The following is an 18,315-nucleotide window of genomic DNA, read 5'->3' as shown; positions in this document are numbered from 1 at the left end:
ATGGAAATGAGAAAGTCTGTTAGGGGATGGTTAATCTATGGATGTCCACCAACGAAAGTAAGTTCTAAGAACCTAAAGGAAGGAAAAGATGAGAAGTAAGGATAGGACTCACTGATATAGCAAGGTGTCCAGGATATGGTCAAGAAGAGAGTCCTACTAGATGATTGTCTCAACGAGAGCAGAGTAGTTCAGAGGATAGGGTGGAGTTCGCCACCCTGATAAAAACACTCGCCTTGAGTAAGCAAGGAATATTTATATTTATTTTATTTTACATTTCTTACCCTTGTGAGTTTGGGTTTATTTATGTGTAACCTAGTGGAGAAACTCATTAAGTTCATTTAAACTTATAGCAGTTTGTCTGATGTTCACAAGATTTGCGAGATTGTTCAAGGACTCAGAGGAGAGACCAAGCTAGACGAATAGTGAGATCGGGGTTTGTAGGTAGTTCAAGTCATGCACATAAGAAGGGGGTACTATTAGAGGTTTCGCCTCAAGACCAGTAACAACGAAGCCAAATAACCTCTCTAGAATCGGGATGTTTTAGGACAGATAGCCCTCAGTAAGATTTTAAGGGTTATATTGTAAACAAACAATTTAATTAGAAATAGAAATTAGAAAGATTAAGTATTAAGTGGCATAATGCCTTAGATGTATGGATTATGTAACACCCCTAACCCGTATCCTTCTCTAGAATAGGGTTATAGAGCATTACTGGAGTTTACAAATTCATTTTCAGACATCTCATTTCATCAAGCATTCATATTTATAAGTAATCAAAATCAAAACATTTATGAGATATCATTAACCAATTTAACTTATACAAGTCATTATAACCATAATCAAATAATCCAAAATTACAAATAGAACCAATGGATAATGTGATATATCTCCAACAAGTTTCCAACCCAATCGAGCTTTCGATAATCATTTCAAAACATATAATAATTATACCTATTACCAATAATAATTCAATTCCAATAATAAAATACACATATATATAATATTCATTACCAAATAGCATTCACTTTTATTAAAATTATACCAAATATAGTTCATACGAACTTACCAGGCTAAATTGCAAAAATAGCAAAATTCAGGGACATTTTGGAAAAATTTTATTTTTCTCAAATTTCCACCCAATCTTGATCTAAATTAATATTTCATTAAATTTACTAATTTAAATAATAAAACAATTCATTTCATGCAATTTGGTCACTTTTTGACATTTTTAGAAATTTACCCTTAAAGTTTCACATTTGTTCAATTTAGTCCCTGAACCTAAAACAGGTAAATTGACCATTTTTAACGAAAACTCATGCTAGTTGAAATAATCATATATTTTCCTCCTCCTCCTCTCCATTCCACATCCTTAATGTATATAACATGCTTATATGTAACATTATCTATAATTTCACTATTTATTTATATATTCATTCAAAGTTGTCCACTTGAGTAGTAATCACTAAATTATTCATATCTTGAGTTACGGAACTCCAAATTAAGATCCGCTAATTTTCCCCGAAACTAGACTCACATATCTTCTTACTTTTAAATTTTTAGAATTTTTAGTTTATCCAATAAGTACAGTTTATTCTTTAAAGTCATCCTTGTTCTGCTATCTGACAGTTTCGACCATTCTTCACTAAAAATTAATTATCTCATTGTACGGGATTCGGATGATGTTACCATTTGTTTCTATTAAAAATAGACTTATTAAGGATTTTAATCATGTAAATTTTAACCCCTAATTATTTTTATGCAATTTTTTATGATTTTCCAAATTCAGAATAGGGGAACCTGAATTCATTCTGACCTTGTCTCACAAAATTCATTATATCTCATGATTTACAATTCCATTACTTACACTGTTTCTTTTATGAGAAACTAGACTCAATAATATTTAATTCCATATTTTTCTCATCCTCTAATTCGATTTTCATGATTTATGGTGATTTTTCAAATTTAACCTACTGCTGCTGTCCAAAACTATTTTAGTGCAAAATGTTGATTACTAAATTTATAACACCCTTATTCCCTTTCTCTATAGTATTTCCCATCACTTTCTCTTATTTTTATTCTCTAACATATCAAGAACATAGAACCTTATATAATAAAATTCTACATTAACATCAATTTCATACTTTTCAATAATATCAAACTCAAAAATAATTTGAAATCTTGATGTTCTTACCTTGCTCTATTGATTTCAATCTTTAGCTTGATTTTCTCTCTCATCCAGCCTCTATTTCTTGAATCAAACTTGATATTCTAGCTCCCCATAGTCTCCTTGTCAATTTTCTCTCTTGGTGGTTATGGAAATTTCTTTGAATTCTATGTGAAAATGGTGGATTTTTGGTAAAAAGGACCAAATTGTAAAGAAAAGAAAACTTTCTTTCTTTCTTCTTCTTCTCACGTTAGTGCATGGGAAAGATGATGAATTCTCTTCATCTTTCCTCCCTTTTATATTAATCATTTAATAATAGAATAATACTAAAAATCTTAATAAATATTAATTAAATAATTTTTATCTAATTATTTAATTAAAAATATCACCAACATCATCATTACCTTCTAGAATTCTCTCTCTCTAATTGACCATTTTGCCCTTTATAATCTTTTAAAATTCCATCCTTGAGTCATCATTTAATTTGGTAAAATTACAATTTAGTCCCTCAAAATTCTTCACCTTTTTCAATTTGGTCCTAATCCATCCATTTTACTTAGTTTCTAGATCATTCCACTCTTAAAATATTTACACCATTGGTCCTTTAACTTTTTCAAATTTACACTTTAACCCCTTAACTTTTGAGTATTTACTCTTGGGCAACAAAACTTTTCTCACTTTTGCGATTTAATCCTTTCTTGAGCTAATATGTCATAATATACTTCCCAATGTTGACATAGCTCCAAAATTTCCTTTTTTTATTTCTTTATTTATTATATCAAAGATAATATCTTACTGTAAAAAATTTTTTTTTGGGTATTACAGATTATTATTTTCTAATATATTCATTCAGTGGTTTTATATTTCATATTATTTATTGATAGTTAGGTTAGCAAGTGTTAAGTAAGTATAGGTTAATTTATGACGCTCCACACTTGAATCCAAAGAACAGGTTGGGCATGGGGTGTTACAAATTGATTGGTATCAAAAAATAGGTTTAGTCGGTCCTCTAACCTAGAAGATTTGAAAAAGAGTACCCAATGTGCATGGTGGTCGAACTGGCTAAGTCCATTAAGTCCTTAGTATTGTTAAGAGAATGTATGTGGTAGGTAGATGCATGCGCCTAGATTGGTAAATTCAGAGGCAAGTACCAATAGCTGAATATACATGGAAAGAATAATTGAGAAAACATGGTAGTAGAAATTCCAATAAAAAAATGTTGAAAACATATAAGGAAACTACAAATAATGAAGTATAAGTAGCTGAGTATGGAAAAGCATAAATAAGTAGGCAACTGGGTCGATAGTATTTTACTTCTTGGCTGATCATTAGGATAAAGTAGGAATGACTTTGCTGATCCTTGGATATGTAGAACCTAAGGATGACATTAGCAATTCTACAAGAGGAGCATAGGATTCGCATTGAAAGTGTGGCATAGCGGCTGATATACTTGGTTGCAGCGCTGAAGATTGACAATGAAGGCCCTTGTGTCAGGTTTGGTTGGGGGATAAACGACAAAAGGTGAGGCAGGAAGTGAGCGATGCTGGCATGGATTCCCCACCATGTTACAGTATGAGTCGTAGTGAATTGGGTGCAAGGGAGAAACCTCTCTAGTTCTTGAAAAGGGCTCTCTCCACATTCTGGACTGACTGGAAGTAAAACTAGAATATAATCCCCCACGATAGAAATTCTCCTTTAAGAGAGAATGAGAAAACCAGGGGAAGTGCATGGCCGACACTTCCCTCGATTCACGCCAAGACCACAAGTAAGGTAGGAAAAATAGATTTCCTTGGGGAAATAGGCAAACCCCTATATAGTATTGGATTATCAGACCAGAAACAATAGAGGTTGAGGAATTAATTTAAGAGAAAATTTTAAGGTTAGGATTAGTAGGGGAAGCTACACCCTAGTAATGTAATCAGATGAGAAAAAGAAAGATAAGAAGAAGAGAACTGAAAAATAGATTGGAAATTAATCAAGCAAAAGGCTTGGATGAGTATGAACTTCCCCACCATGTTCTAGTTATTTATAGCCACGAAAGAGCGTGGGAAGTTATAGAAATTTAATGAGTGATAAGAAATCGTTCAAACTAACCAATATTAGTAGGACACTTGGTAGCATTGGGAGAAGGAAGCATCTTTTGGCAGTCCCAAGATGGGAATGGATGCCAACTATTACCCAATAGAGTGTAATCGCTCAATAAGGAAGAACCAGTCAAAGGGCTATTTAGTAACAACCCCTTTTTTAGTAAGGTAGAAAACCTTTGTTACCATTGGAGCAGAATTTCGAAGTCAGAATAGTCGCTTTAAAACTTCGCTAAGATAAATGGTAAACGATAAGTTACTGACAAGCTTGGCTACCCTGTGAAAAGAAAGAATTGGCATATCAAGTGGGCAAAGTTAACGTGTGAATGAGCTTAGAGGTTTCAAAATATTCCGCCAAAAATAAAACCAGTGTTAAGTTAATCGGTGCTCATTTCTGAGCATCCGCCAAATTAAAGGATGGAAGAAAGGATTGTAGATCAAGGTAGCGCAATGGAAGGATTAAAAGTCTCCAACAAGTTGGCAACTGAGGTTCACCAAGGTTATGAATCTGCAAGATGGGCGGAGTTAGAGCATAAGCAAATTTAGGATTTGCGGAATCACCTGCCAATGATAAGGTCGAAGAGTTAGTGGACAGACGATGTTTGCTATGGATGCACGCTAAGTTATGATAGTAAAGAGACGCTATGAAACGAAGAACTCCGCAATGGAGAAACTAAGTGTCCACTAAAGAGCCGATACTCTTATTCCTCTAGGTAATAAGAATCTACCAATTGGATGGAGCTAAAAGGAAATGAGAATGTACAAAGGGATCGAGTTAAGAGAATTGGTAAGAATAATGGATGAGGGTTTTGCAAACCCTATGAGGGCAAGATGATGAAGGGTTATCAAAATTTTCCTTTGAGGTTGTCATGACAGGAAATTTCAGGGACAAAATTTATTTTTAGGGGGAAGAGTTGTAACACTCAGAGATCTAATTACCCAAAAATTTAGAATAAATTGAGGGCTAAATTGAAAGATACTGTAAGTTGGCAGCCTCTATGGAAAGAAACAAAAAAGTTGGATTGGACATAGTTGAGGACAAATTCTAGTTTGGTTAAGATGGAACCCTTAGGTTCCTTAGTGGGAGACATAATAATTAGCAATGAACGAATCTTATAAGGTGGGAAATAGCGCGGTAAGGGTAATAAATAGCTGTGAATGGCTTCCCAGGGATGGTTTTATTCCTAGTTAGTTTCATTCTCTCTTCATCATCATCTTTTTCGATAGCTCGAAGAAGGAGGCCATGGAAGGCTCTGCATGGAGCAGAATTTATGTGAATGGAAATGGAAAAGTAGGGAAACCAATAAGCAGTTGCTGCTAGGAGAATAGAAGCTCTGGCAATTAATAGGGTTAAGCTATGGAACGATGAAGTTTTAAGTGAGTTCCTAACTCCAAACCTGCTGTTATGGTTTACGCTGTAAGTATGGCATGTTTGCATAAACATAAGATATGATGATATGTTTATGCATTGCATGGATGTGGCAAAAACCCTTATGGGGTAGATGAAGTTAGGAAGAGAAATAGGGAGAGAACCTATTAGATATTGCCTCGAGCGAAGCTCCAGATCTTACGGAGGGAGCACTATGGTGTTTGAGCATCAAGTTTAAGTGGAGTAAAAGAGATAATGAGAGGAGGATTTAAGAAATAAAATTATGAAATGGTCTTTACTATGATGGTAGTATCGACTGGTCCTTCGGGGCAACACCATGACGACGGTATATGGCGTAAGACCATATATGAAAGAGGTTATGATAGTCTGGTATAAATTACTTGCTATGATGACGTATATGGTATAAAGTACTTGCTATGACGACGGTATATGGCATAAGACCATGTATGAAAGATGCTATGATGACTTGCTACAAGGTATAAGGTATATGGTGTAAGACCATAGATGAAAGAATCTAAGGCATTCTGGTATGAAGTACATAATGTAAAACAATGGATGAAAGATGTCATGGCAGCATGGTACAAGGTATAAGGTATACGGTGTAAGACCATAGATGAAAAAAGCTACGGACCATAGATGAAAAATGTTACGACAGCCAGGTATGATGAGTAAGACCATGGATGAGAGACTCTATTATATCATGAGGTAGTACACCAAGATGGCGAAGCAGAATAAGACCATGAATGAAACACTCCATGGCATCCACAACACCATATACCTTATACCTTGTACCATGTTGCCATGACATCTTTCATCCATTTTATTATGCTACGTACCTCTTACTATATTGCAATAACATCTTTCATCTATAGTCTTATACCATATACTGTCGTTATGTTGTTGCCCCAAAGGACCAGTCGATACTGCCATCGTGGTAAATACCTTTCCATGATTCTCATTTCCTGAATCTTACTCTCATTACCTCCTTTACACCACCTAACCTTGATGCTCAAACACCTTAGTGTTCCCTCCACAAGTCTTGGAGTTTCATCCGTGGCGGTATCTAATAGGATCACTCCTTATTTCCCCTCCTAACTTCATCTATCCCATTGAGGTTTTTCCCCACAGTTATCATGCAATCATGCACATGTAATATCATGATACTTAACAATATGGAGCACACCACGCTCATATAACATGCCACATTTACTTCATGCATATTTTCATGCAAATTATTAATACTCATGTAACCATACGTTTTACGGCACACTTAGATAGTAGAGATCATTTAAACAAATTTGGATTTTGTAACTTACCTAAAGCTACATTGTTTCCACAGCTTAGCTTTCTCGAACGCTAGAGCTTCCATCCTCCTGGAAGCTAAACATTACAACTAAAATTTATTGGTTAAACTTGCATTTCATCTTAAAAGCTTGGACTTCCAAAAGCATGCATAACCCCTAAAATGGTTCTAATTGTCCGTAACTTTATTTACCTATTTTTACGCACACAGAGAAGCTACAAATCTTTTCGGCTTACTAGTTTCCCTACATTTTCCATCTCTATCCTTATGAAGTCTACTCCATTCAGAACCTTCCATGGCTATTCCTTCTTCAAATTACTAAAGAAGATGAAGAATGGAAGAAAATGAAATAGATATGAGAAGGAAATCATTCATTAGGAAGTCATTTCCAACTATTTATAGTCTTTCTCGCTATATTACCAACCTAATAAGAACTGTGTAATCACAACCATTATGTCTCCCACAATGAAACCAGCTAGTTCCTTTTCAGCTGAACCAAAATTGAATCTCAACCATGTCTAATTCGGTTTCTAAATTTCCTATTTCTTTCAATAGAGGCTGCCAACTTTTGGTCTCTTTTAATTTCGTCCTCCAATTATTTCAATTTTTCGGGTTAATTAAAAATTGGGTGTTACACATTAACATTAAACATGACATCCTTTGGCATCTTCTACATTCATATACATTTCAACAAAACAACCAATAGGTTAGTTGTTCATGCATCAAGTACTTACAATACAAATCACCTATACATATTCAACAATTCAATTTAACATAATATATGTCATCCCACTCATACTCATTTCATGCACATATAATCCAAATCCTATTCATGCCACATTCTAATCATACTCATTTTGCAAAACAAACAACTTAATTCAAGTTCACATTTATCAACCATTATGTTTATGTTAAAATCACTTTCATTTCTATCTTTCACCCATAGAACTAAATTAAATTGAACTAGGATACATGGGACTAATTTGCTCACATAAGCTAACATATTTAGGCTACTAACACTAACTTTAGACCAGGGTTTGATGCTACTAACACTAGCTTCAGAGAATCCATAACATATGTTGGATCTCAAGCCATCATTTTAATCTTTGATCACAACACCCATTTGTTCATAAAGCTAGCATATTCGGGTTGTTAACACTAACTTCAGATCAAGGTTGCTAACAGTAGCTTGGTTTGATGTTGCTAACACTAGCTTCAAAGAATTTGCAACAATTTTTGGACCTCAAGTCATTGAATTAATCCCTGATCACAACACTTGTTTTTCTTTTAAAACTTTAATGGCATGATATTCTAATCGATTACCGAGTTCACATGGATTTAATTACCATTTCCTTATCAAATCAATTTCTCTAAAATAGTTTATACATTTTGTATAATTCATACCATCATTTCTTTACCATTTTATATCTCGTATCAACTCATAGTTACCATATAATTCATACTTTACGATTTAGTCCTTTAGATGCCGAAATCATCAAAAATATACATATATATATAAATTTACAAGTATAATCATACATTTCAAACATCAATAATTTCAAGAATTCATCAATGGTGGAAACTTTAACAGTTTCACAAATTGTTACACATGTTAGCTAAGTCAAACTCTCGGGACCTCAAAAACATAAAAATTACAAAAAAATAGACTTGAGATTGTTTACCAATTGAAGAACTAAAACTAGAACGTACAAACCCTATTTTTCTCTTCTTAAGTTCGATATGAAGAAGATGAACATGGAAAATTGATTTATTTTTCTTTTAATTTAATATTTATACTTAGTTTAATGTATAACTAATCATAATTAGCATAAGTAAACCTTATTAACTTGATATAATGGTGATTAACAAATTTGGAGGATGCAAGTTGTCAACCACCACAATTTAATGGTTTAACAAAGGTTTAATTGCTTAATTGGTCCTTAAACCAATTAAAAATCCATTATGTTTAAACTTTTACCACTTTTACAATTTAGTTCATGTACTCTAATTAACTATTTAAATGGAAAATTTAATCGACCAAACTTTAATTAAAATTTATAATAATCTCATAAATATTCTTACTCATCAAAAATGGGGTTCCGAAACTACCATTTTTGACACCACTGGCTTTTTGATCGAAACATTTATACCTTAACTAACTATCCAATTAACAAAATCGCTAAACCAAAATTCAATATAATACTAAAATTAACTTGTAAATATTAATTAATAATATTTACGGACTCGATCATTAAAGAACGAGGATTCGAAACCACCATTTATGGTACCATTAAAAAATAGGCTATTATAGATACCTCCGAAATTTTTCTAGAATTTGCATTTGGTACCTAATACATTCCACCACATCTTCAAAATAAAGCTTTATTTGCCCAAAACATACACAAATGCTAATCATGAACACATATAACATAACAAAATCAATCCATTCATCCAACCATCAACAAGCCATACTAATTCACATTCAAAACATCTCTACTTAATACCTATCATGCTCAAAATCATGTTCATACCATTTCCTATCCTTAAGTACCTAAACACATACCTATATAACCTTCAATTAAACATCAAACACACCAACAATAATAAGACTCCAACCATTATCACTACCTCTCTATGCCTTACATTCGATTCAAACCGTTATTAAACCCCACTTAACATACTTAACATAAGTAATGAGTATTCATCCATATATTAGCTTCAACATCCAAATAGGTATACAATATCTTCCAAACCAACATTTCTAACAATGACCAAAATATCAAAAGACTTCTCTAAGTACATGCTGTAACGGCCCGTTTTTAGCGGTGTAAGAAACAATGGTTTCGGGACCACAAATCCGACTATGAGTTCGTAATTATTATTTATTTTATATGAGTCAAATATAGTTTATATTGAATTTTGATTTTATAATTTTTATTAATTGAACACATAATTATGTATAAGTGGTTTGCTCTTAAAGTCAAGTGGTTTTGGAAAATGAGGTATCGGGATTGTCGGAACCATTTTTTTAATAAAAAGGGGGTTGAATTTAATTTTGAAAACGAAAACGAATATGGGAGTCGCCACCAATCCTTTTTGTTTAGGTGTGATAGGATCACCTCATAATTTAATCATTTTAATAAAAGTTTAAATTTACTAAAACGATAATTTTTGGTTTATAAAATCCAGAAAACGGGTTCGGGAATCGGTTACGTACGAGGATGGATTAGTACCCTTGATACGCCCAAAATTGGTACCTAGTCAATTAATTACTGCCTTAGCGTCAAAAATTGAAAACTTTGAAGAGATTTAAAGTACGATCCTTTGTTAAAATGTTGAAAATTTTCGAGAAAGGGAGCATATTTCACGTTAATCGAGAAAGAGAATTACATCTCGTAAGTTAGGACATAATGTCATGAATTCTCGATATGAGAATAAACGCCGAAAAGTTTATTTATTGAAAGGTATTTGATCCTCTCGGAAGAAATCGTACTCCGTAAGTTAGAATACGATTTTTCTTAATTCTCGAGATTATTTTAAAAAATTTGCTAAAAACGTTCGTTTATTTGGATTTATCGAGAAAATCGAAACCCTGTAAGTTAGGGAACGACCTTTCGAATTTTAAAGTTTGTAATATTGCTTATTTTAAAAAACAAAATTTTAAGCATCGGATGAAGATTAATGTATACATAACGGACTAATAACAAGTGCAAAAATATAAATAACAATAATACGAGCAAGACTAAAGATAAGATAAATAAAAAGTAAACTAATTATAAAAGAATAAATAAACAAATAAAAACTAACAAAGAGTTTTAAATAAAATTTGAAAACAAGCAAACAAATAAAAGAATGAAAATATTAAATAAAATCAATTTAGAAATGACGACAACAATAATAATAGCAATAATAATAACCATGGTAATTCAAATTTTGAAAGTATAATAAAGTAGAAATAAATAAATAAATAACAAAATGACATAATAAAATAAATATACTTAAAATATTTAGATGAATATTTAAATAAATAAAAATGCAAAGCTACTTAATATAATAATATAGTAATAATAAATAAATAAATAAAAGGAAATAATAATAATAATAATTTATTAATTTAATCATAACATAGCGAAATAACAAAAAAAAGGGCTGAATTGAATTTCAAAAACAAATTTTGGGGCGAATCAGATATAAGTAAAAGGAAAAAGACTAGATTGAACGCGCGGATGAGAATGAGGGACCAAATGGGCAATAATTCCCACCCTCCAAAATGCATAGCTTCAAAGGACAAAATTGTAAAGCAAAATAAATTACAGGGCAAAATTTAAAAAATAAGAGGACCATAATTGCAAAATAATTTAAAAGCGTAAGGGCTAAATGCGCAAATAGACCCTTCCACAAAAACACTCGGATCCTCTTGCGGGTCGGGTCACCGCACGTGTTAAAGGGTGAAACAATGCCGTTTTAGCGCCTGGAGCATTGGCCCAAAACGACGCCGTTTCATAGGGCCTATTTAACTTAAATTTTTTTTTAAAACCTCATTTCTTCCCTTCTCCAAAAAAAATTCTCTAAAAAAGAAGAACCTCTCCCTTCAGCCCATGAATCCGACCAGGATGGTTCATCGGACCATTGTGGCAGCTACCGGTCACCGGTGACGGCACCGTCGTCTACAGTGGCCAAAAAAAAGAAAGAACCCCCAGCCTTGTCCTTTCAAACCTCATAAATCCAAATCCTAGTCCAAAATTCCCAAAATATGAACAAAAAACACCCAAAAATTCAAGAAACCTTTCGGTTTTCAGCCACCTATCCTCAGAGGTGACTTCCTTAGCCGTCCACGGTGTTGAAAACCCGAATACAAGTGAGTTTCTTATCCCTTTTCCCTTTTATTTTATTTTTGTATGCAAAAAAATAAAAATAAAAAGTAGAATCAAACGAAACACAAATTTAAATGAAAGTAGAAGTAAACCTTAGGGATTTTTTATTGATATCTTTTTGTTCTCTTCGTATTCGATTCTCTAAAAAATATTACATTTCGTTTCGGCTTTTATAGCCGATTATGCTACTATTTTCTACTGTTTTTGCCTCTATCTTCTCCTTCCGTTGTGTTTTGCAGGGCTAGGCAAGGTCAACGGAGGTGACCTTGCCATTTCGGTAAAAGGAGACCAGGGGAGGGGTCAGACCTCAGGACGAGGTGCCTCGGGCGGTACGAAAGAGGGGAACAGCGCCAGAAACCCTAGGGTTTTTGGCTATTCTGAAAACTTTGAAAGTTTTGGGCCATTGGGCCTCTTTTCTGTAATTGGGTATTAACCCCCTTTTTTGTAATTATTTTGGTTTCTATTTTAGAGGCCCGAGCTAAATATACCAATTACAGGGACCTTGTTTCTATAAAATAAGCTCGTAAATATTTTTATTAAATACTTACGAAGTTATCATATTGATATGTTGAGGTTTGGTTTGGAAATTTTAACATTTAGATTGTTAATTAATTAAAAAGGACTAAATCATAAAAATCATAAAAATCATAAAATTTAATTGTTATTGAATAAAATTGGTTAAATAAGCATAGAAACATTTTAAAAGGGAGTTATATGGTAATTTAACCATAATTAGATTATGGTGGATGGTTAATGGGTTGTTTTTAAGTAATTTATATGTTAAATTATATTTATTTAATGATATATGTTAAAACAATAAAAGTACAAATAGTAAAAACTTAACAACATTATCTTCTTCATTCATGTTTTTATTCCCACCACCAAAACTCCATTTTTGAAGGGATTGAAGGTTTGGCCAAGCAATCATCTTGCATGTGAGTTGATTTTATATTTTTAGTGATTTTTATATTTTTGATATTGTTGTAGCTTAACCTAGCTAACCCGGGGACTAATTTGTAAAATTAATAAATGTTCAAAATTATGTCATGAATGAATTTTTTATGTTTTTGAATTTTGATGATAGATTATTAAGCTTGATAGTTAAATATGACTATTTTGTAAAGTGATTTTGGCTAGTTTTTAGTTAGATGACCGAAATGATAAAATATTAAATTTGACATGAAATTCTAGTGAAATTTGAATAATTATGGGTTGCAAGAGAATAATAGAAAATTCGGCTAGCATGAAGTTGGTGAAATTGTGATAGATTTGAAAGTTTCGGGTTTAAGGACTAAATTGGATAAAATGTAAAAGTTTAGGGTAAATGTGTAAAAGTTTAGGTCAAAAATGTAAATTTAAATGTTTTATGATATTGAATTGGTTAGTTGAATAAAATTATTATATTTAGATCAAGAAATGGATCAGTCGGTTGATAAACACAGGAAAGAAAAAGTCGTCGAGTAGTACTCGTCGTGTGTTGACAGCTATCGTATTTTGGTAAGTTCGTAGTGTTTTAATAAATATGTTTTTGTAATTATTAATTGCTGTAAAATCTTGAAATTATGATATTATAAATGTTATGCGTTGAGATTAATTTATTATAAACGAAAGCTAATGTGAGTACGGACTAAGTCGTGAATTGTTGAATATTGAGAAATATGAATAGTATAATTTCTGAATGAATGTAATTTATTACAGTGTATGGAATTGCTTATGAGGAAGTGCTTCTAATTTGTTAATGTGATGAATTCATTTAAAATGCCCGTTTGAACGTAGTAAACGATTAGGATACGATTGGCATGCCAATAGAGTTAGAACGCGTGCTTGTACGGGACTTGCACTTTGGTGCCTCTGTTTGCACTTTGGTGCCTCTGTATACACTTTCGTGTCTCTAATTGCACTATGGTGCCTTTGTATGGCATTTGATGCTTTCTGGTGTAATGGTGTTAGCTGTGTATCCGAGTTATGTTACTATAGTTCAGCGGGCTAATAAAACTTGAGAATGATCTTTATATGATTTGTCAAAGTATGTGATTGATATCAATAGAAATATGTTTTTGAATGTAAATGCAAGAATGTTTGATAATCTATGCAATGGCATAACCATGCAAATGATTTTTTTTAATCTATTGAAGGAAAATGTGATAATTGATGATTTAATTTTGGGTAAAGCTCACCTATTTTTGTAAATTGATTGTCAAGTTTTTGTAATCTAAACTATTTTAATTTCAACTGATTAATTGAGGTAAGTTGGTTTAGATTTAGCTATGGATTTACTAAGGTATATAAGCTTACTTTGTTTATTCTTTGTTTTTTGTAGTTAATGTTTTGCGAAACTTGACGGACGGATCAACTTCAAGGCTCACACTATCAAGCTTTTGTCTTAGTAGATTTTGATGTATAATTTTAGTTATGTGGCATGTATATAGGGTTTTGAAGTTGAAAAATTCAAAGGTCTAGTTGGATATGTAATGTGGTTAAAGTTTGTATATGATGTTAAATTTCGTATTTCATGAATAACTTGTGATGAATGTCTGAAACTAATTTGGAACATCATTTTGATGCTGTTTTGGGAGATAATGATTTGTATTATTTGGTTTGTAAACATGATTATGGTAACTTGTCATTTGATGTTTTACTTGGTGATTTGTTGTGGAAATGGTCATTTTTTTTATAAATCTTGGAACTTTGGTTGAGGTAATTTGGCATTTGAAAGTTTCGTATAGATGGTTGATTGTAGCTTATGTTACTTGAAATTTATTTGATGATTGAATAAGATTGATATGTTGGTTATGTCTTATTCTATATAGTTGTTATTTATATTGAAATGTGGTGCCAATAAGGGCATATAGGTTAGGCACATAGGTTGAAAGTGAATTAGTATATTTTGGTTTTTTTGGTACATTTTTTAATAGGCTAATGTGGTGGTGAATGCATAGCTTAGTGTCTAAAAAATTGTAAGTGAATTGGCTTGTGTTTGAGCATATTTTAAGCGCACATGGTCTGCCACATGGTTGCATGACATGGCCATGTGGGCTCTTAGATTTTTCGTGCAGGCTCGTCCATACAGCCTCAGAAAGTTACATGGTCTTGCAACACGGTCGTGTGACTCTAAGTTACACAGGTACAATGAGTTACATGGTTTGGCCATACAATCATGTTTCTTAGTCACATAGGCTGAGCTCTGTCACATGACCGTGTGACCCCTGTTTTCACTTTTTACTCAAAATTTTGTAAAATTTTCATTTTAATCCAGAATTGTTCCCAATTTGTTTTAAATGTTCTGTAAGCTCAAATTAGGCCCCGTTTTGATTGAATAGCATGAAAATGATTATAAATGAATTATTTGGTTATTTTTAATTAAATTGTGAATGATGTTAAAGTTTTATAGTTGTAATATGTTATAGCTTAGATCGGGAAACTAGATCAGGTATAGGGTGTTACACATGCCAAATGTTCAACAAAAGAAGTTCACCAGAATTTGTTGAGATCAGGATTCTGAAACGATGATGAAATCGACACTCGATGATCCGATAAGCACCTAACCTGCGCACAGTAAAACAAAACTGTATGCTGAGAATAAACTCAATGGTATTTTTATAATCAAACAATGTAACATATGTAACATAACATCAATAGTTTAAAACGCCTAAAGAAAATGCCATGTATTACCAAAGCCAAAACATGTATTATAATGTATCATTTCATCATGTAAATCATTTCACTTATGTACAATTAATCAGTATAGGAACATCATGCTTTAATTTAACATGTTTGGAATTTAGCCATTCAATTTATCTCACATTCATGCTAACCTTCTAAAATTATAATTCCGATGTGTGTAATCATTCACCATCTCAAATGATTTCATGTATCATTATGCAATTTACATTTTAATTCCCTATTAACCCGACTTGGACTCAGACTCGAATGGATATATGGATCCAACCAATCAGACCAATTTGTCATCTAGTGCCTCATCGGATGATACCGAAGTAAATAGTTAGGTACGCAATGCTCATCGGTATAATTGAAGTGATTTGACACTCAGTTCCTCATTGACATTTAGTTGAGGTAACCTATACTCTACCTATCTTATGACATGCCAACTATATCCGACTTTGCCCAAATAGTTAATAGATTACATTTATTCAATTTCGAATATAGCTCAATTTTTTCAATTCATCATTTTCATTTCACCAACCATTCAACAACCTATATATATATGCATACCACACATGATTCAAACCAATTCAAGCCAATTTAGCATTTTCATCAAGTTACTATATTTTTAATTTAGTCCTCTATATCAATAATCGATTGAATTCGTATCAATTTAGTTCAATTATCAAATTCAGCTCAACTCATATTCTTACCATGCAAAAACAAAACAGAAATGCGATAACCGAAGTAGTTCAAATAATAGAAATACAAACTAGAAACTCTAAGTTATTCGTCGACGACTTTAGCTTTCCCTTTCCCTCTCGAGGAATTTGGGTCGACCTTAGATACAGATTAACATAAACATGCAATTTCATCAATATTCAACCAAAATTAGAATCAATTATCACTTTTTAAAAATTTTGCATTTTATTCAATTTAGTCCTAAAACCCAGAACTTACATAAATTTCAAACCAAAACTCCAAATTTCAATCTGATTTCACTATAGTTCATTAGGGAATTCCTATTTCTTATTGCAATAGCAATTTTTACATTTTAGTTCCTAATGTACGAAACTGTCAACTAGCTTTACAATTTAGTCCTTTTTAACCTCTAAGCTTAAAATCTACCAATTTAATTCCTAAAACCTTCAATTCTCAACTATTGAAACTTTCAGAAATTTAACAATGTTACAAATTGATACAAAGACTAGCTAGATTAAGCTCCCATGATCTCAAAAACATAAAATTTACAAGAACATGACTAAATTAAGTTTACCAATTTGTTTCTTAAAGCTCAAAACCCCTAGGGCTGAATGTTTCTTTGTCTCCTATGGTGGTTCGGTTGCATGAAGAAGATAAGAGAATTGTGTTTCTCTTTCCTTCCACCACATTTTTATCACATGTTTTTATTTTATAACATAATTAATTTAATCATAATTTTTATAACATATAAGTTTTTTTTAATCTTATTGGTGAAACTAACTATTTGAAATTCAACAGACCCCCTGTTTTCTTCTTCTTCTTTTTCTTTTTTCTTGAAAAATAATTGAGATGAATGAATTTTTTACCATAAAACCAAAAAAAATTATCTATTTTTGAATGTGAATTTTACTGATCAGTAATAATAATACCAGGCATTTTGATATACATGATGATTTTAAGTTCGTTATGAACTTTATCATATTTCTCAAATAAAATTAATCAATCCGGGTTTCGATTTGATTCGTATATGGATACAAAAGAGTGAGAGATTTCTACAAAAGAGAAAATTTGAGAGTTCAAATAAGAGGATTTTGTTGATTCATTTGTCGATCTAATTGATATGTAGCTTACCGTCCACTACCATTTCTAAAATGGTATACCACTTTAGTCCTTATTCCATTTTCTAATTAAATATCTAAAGCAATTGAACTTTTACTACTATTATAATTTAGTCTTTATACCTTAATTAATCACTAATTCGGTTAATTCACCTGTCAATAATTCAATTTACTTATATACTAACTTCGTAAATATTTAATAATATTTACGGGCTCGGTTTAGGGCAACAGAGTCCCAAAACTGTATTTTTCAACACCACTAACATTCAGGTTGTTACAGTACTTGAGATGGATAGTACAACAGTTATTCATTTGATTCAAGAAACTTCAGTAGAATAACATCACTTAGCTGTGTTACAAGCTATTAAAGATCTATTCCAACTATCTTAGATGGTTCGGGTTACACATGAATTTAGAGAGGGTAACCGGGTAGTCGATGGTTTGGCATCAATGGTGTCCTCAAGGCCTCTAGGTAGGTATATTTACATGCAACTAGCGGATGAAGTTTTTCAATTGCTACACGATGATTGCTTTGGTATAGCTTGGCCTCGCCTAGCCTAGTTATGATTTTTATCCTTCTTCTTGTACCCAAAAAAAAGTAAATTATGTTACATTGGGGCTTTAAAAAATGTACAAATTATCAATTAAATTTCAATATTAAATATTTTTAATCCAAATATTTGTTAAAAATAAATTTTATTGTAAAAATCAAATATATGTATTATCATTATGTTCCTAGAAAAGTACTTAGTGAACCAAATGTGATAATGCACTTTATGGAAATTTTAATCAACACCTTCCGATTTATACCAAACATTGTAAAATAACTTTCTTAACAATTACATTTTAAATAATTACATTTTATTAAAATTATAACGCTAACTAAAAGTGAAAAAAAGTGTTAGAGATTGAAAAAAAGGAAATGAGAGAGATGAAATGATAATCTTTTCTTTTATTTGTTTTAGAAATATTAATGATTGAGAAATGGAGCAATTTTGAAGATAAATTGATGAAAAA

This window comes from Gossypium hirsutum, chromosome D11, assembly GCF_007990345.1.
Source record: "Gossypium hirsutum isolate 1008001.06 chromosome D11, Gossypium_hirsutum_v2.1, whole genome shotgun sequence".
In the NCBI taxonomy this organism is placed as follows: domain Eukaryota; kingdom Viridiplantae; phylum Streptophyta; class Magnoliopsida; order Malvales; family Malvaceae; genus Gossypium; species Gossypium hirsutum.
The sequence above is the reverse complement of the archived record's forward strand: the minus strand, read 5'-3'. Positions refer to the sequence as shown.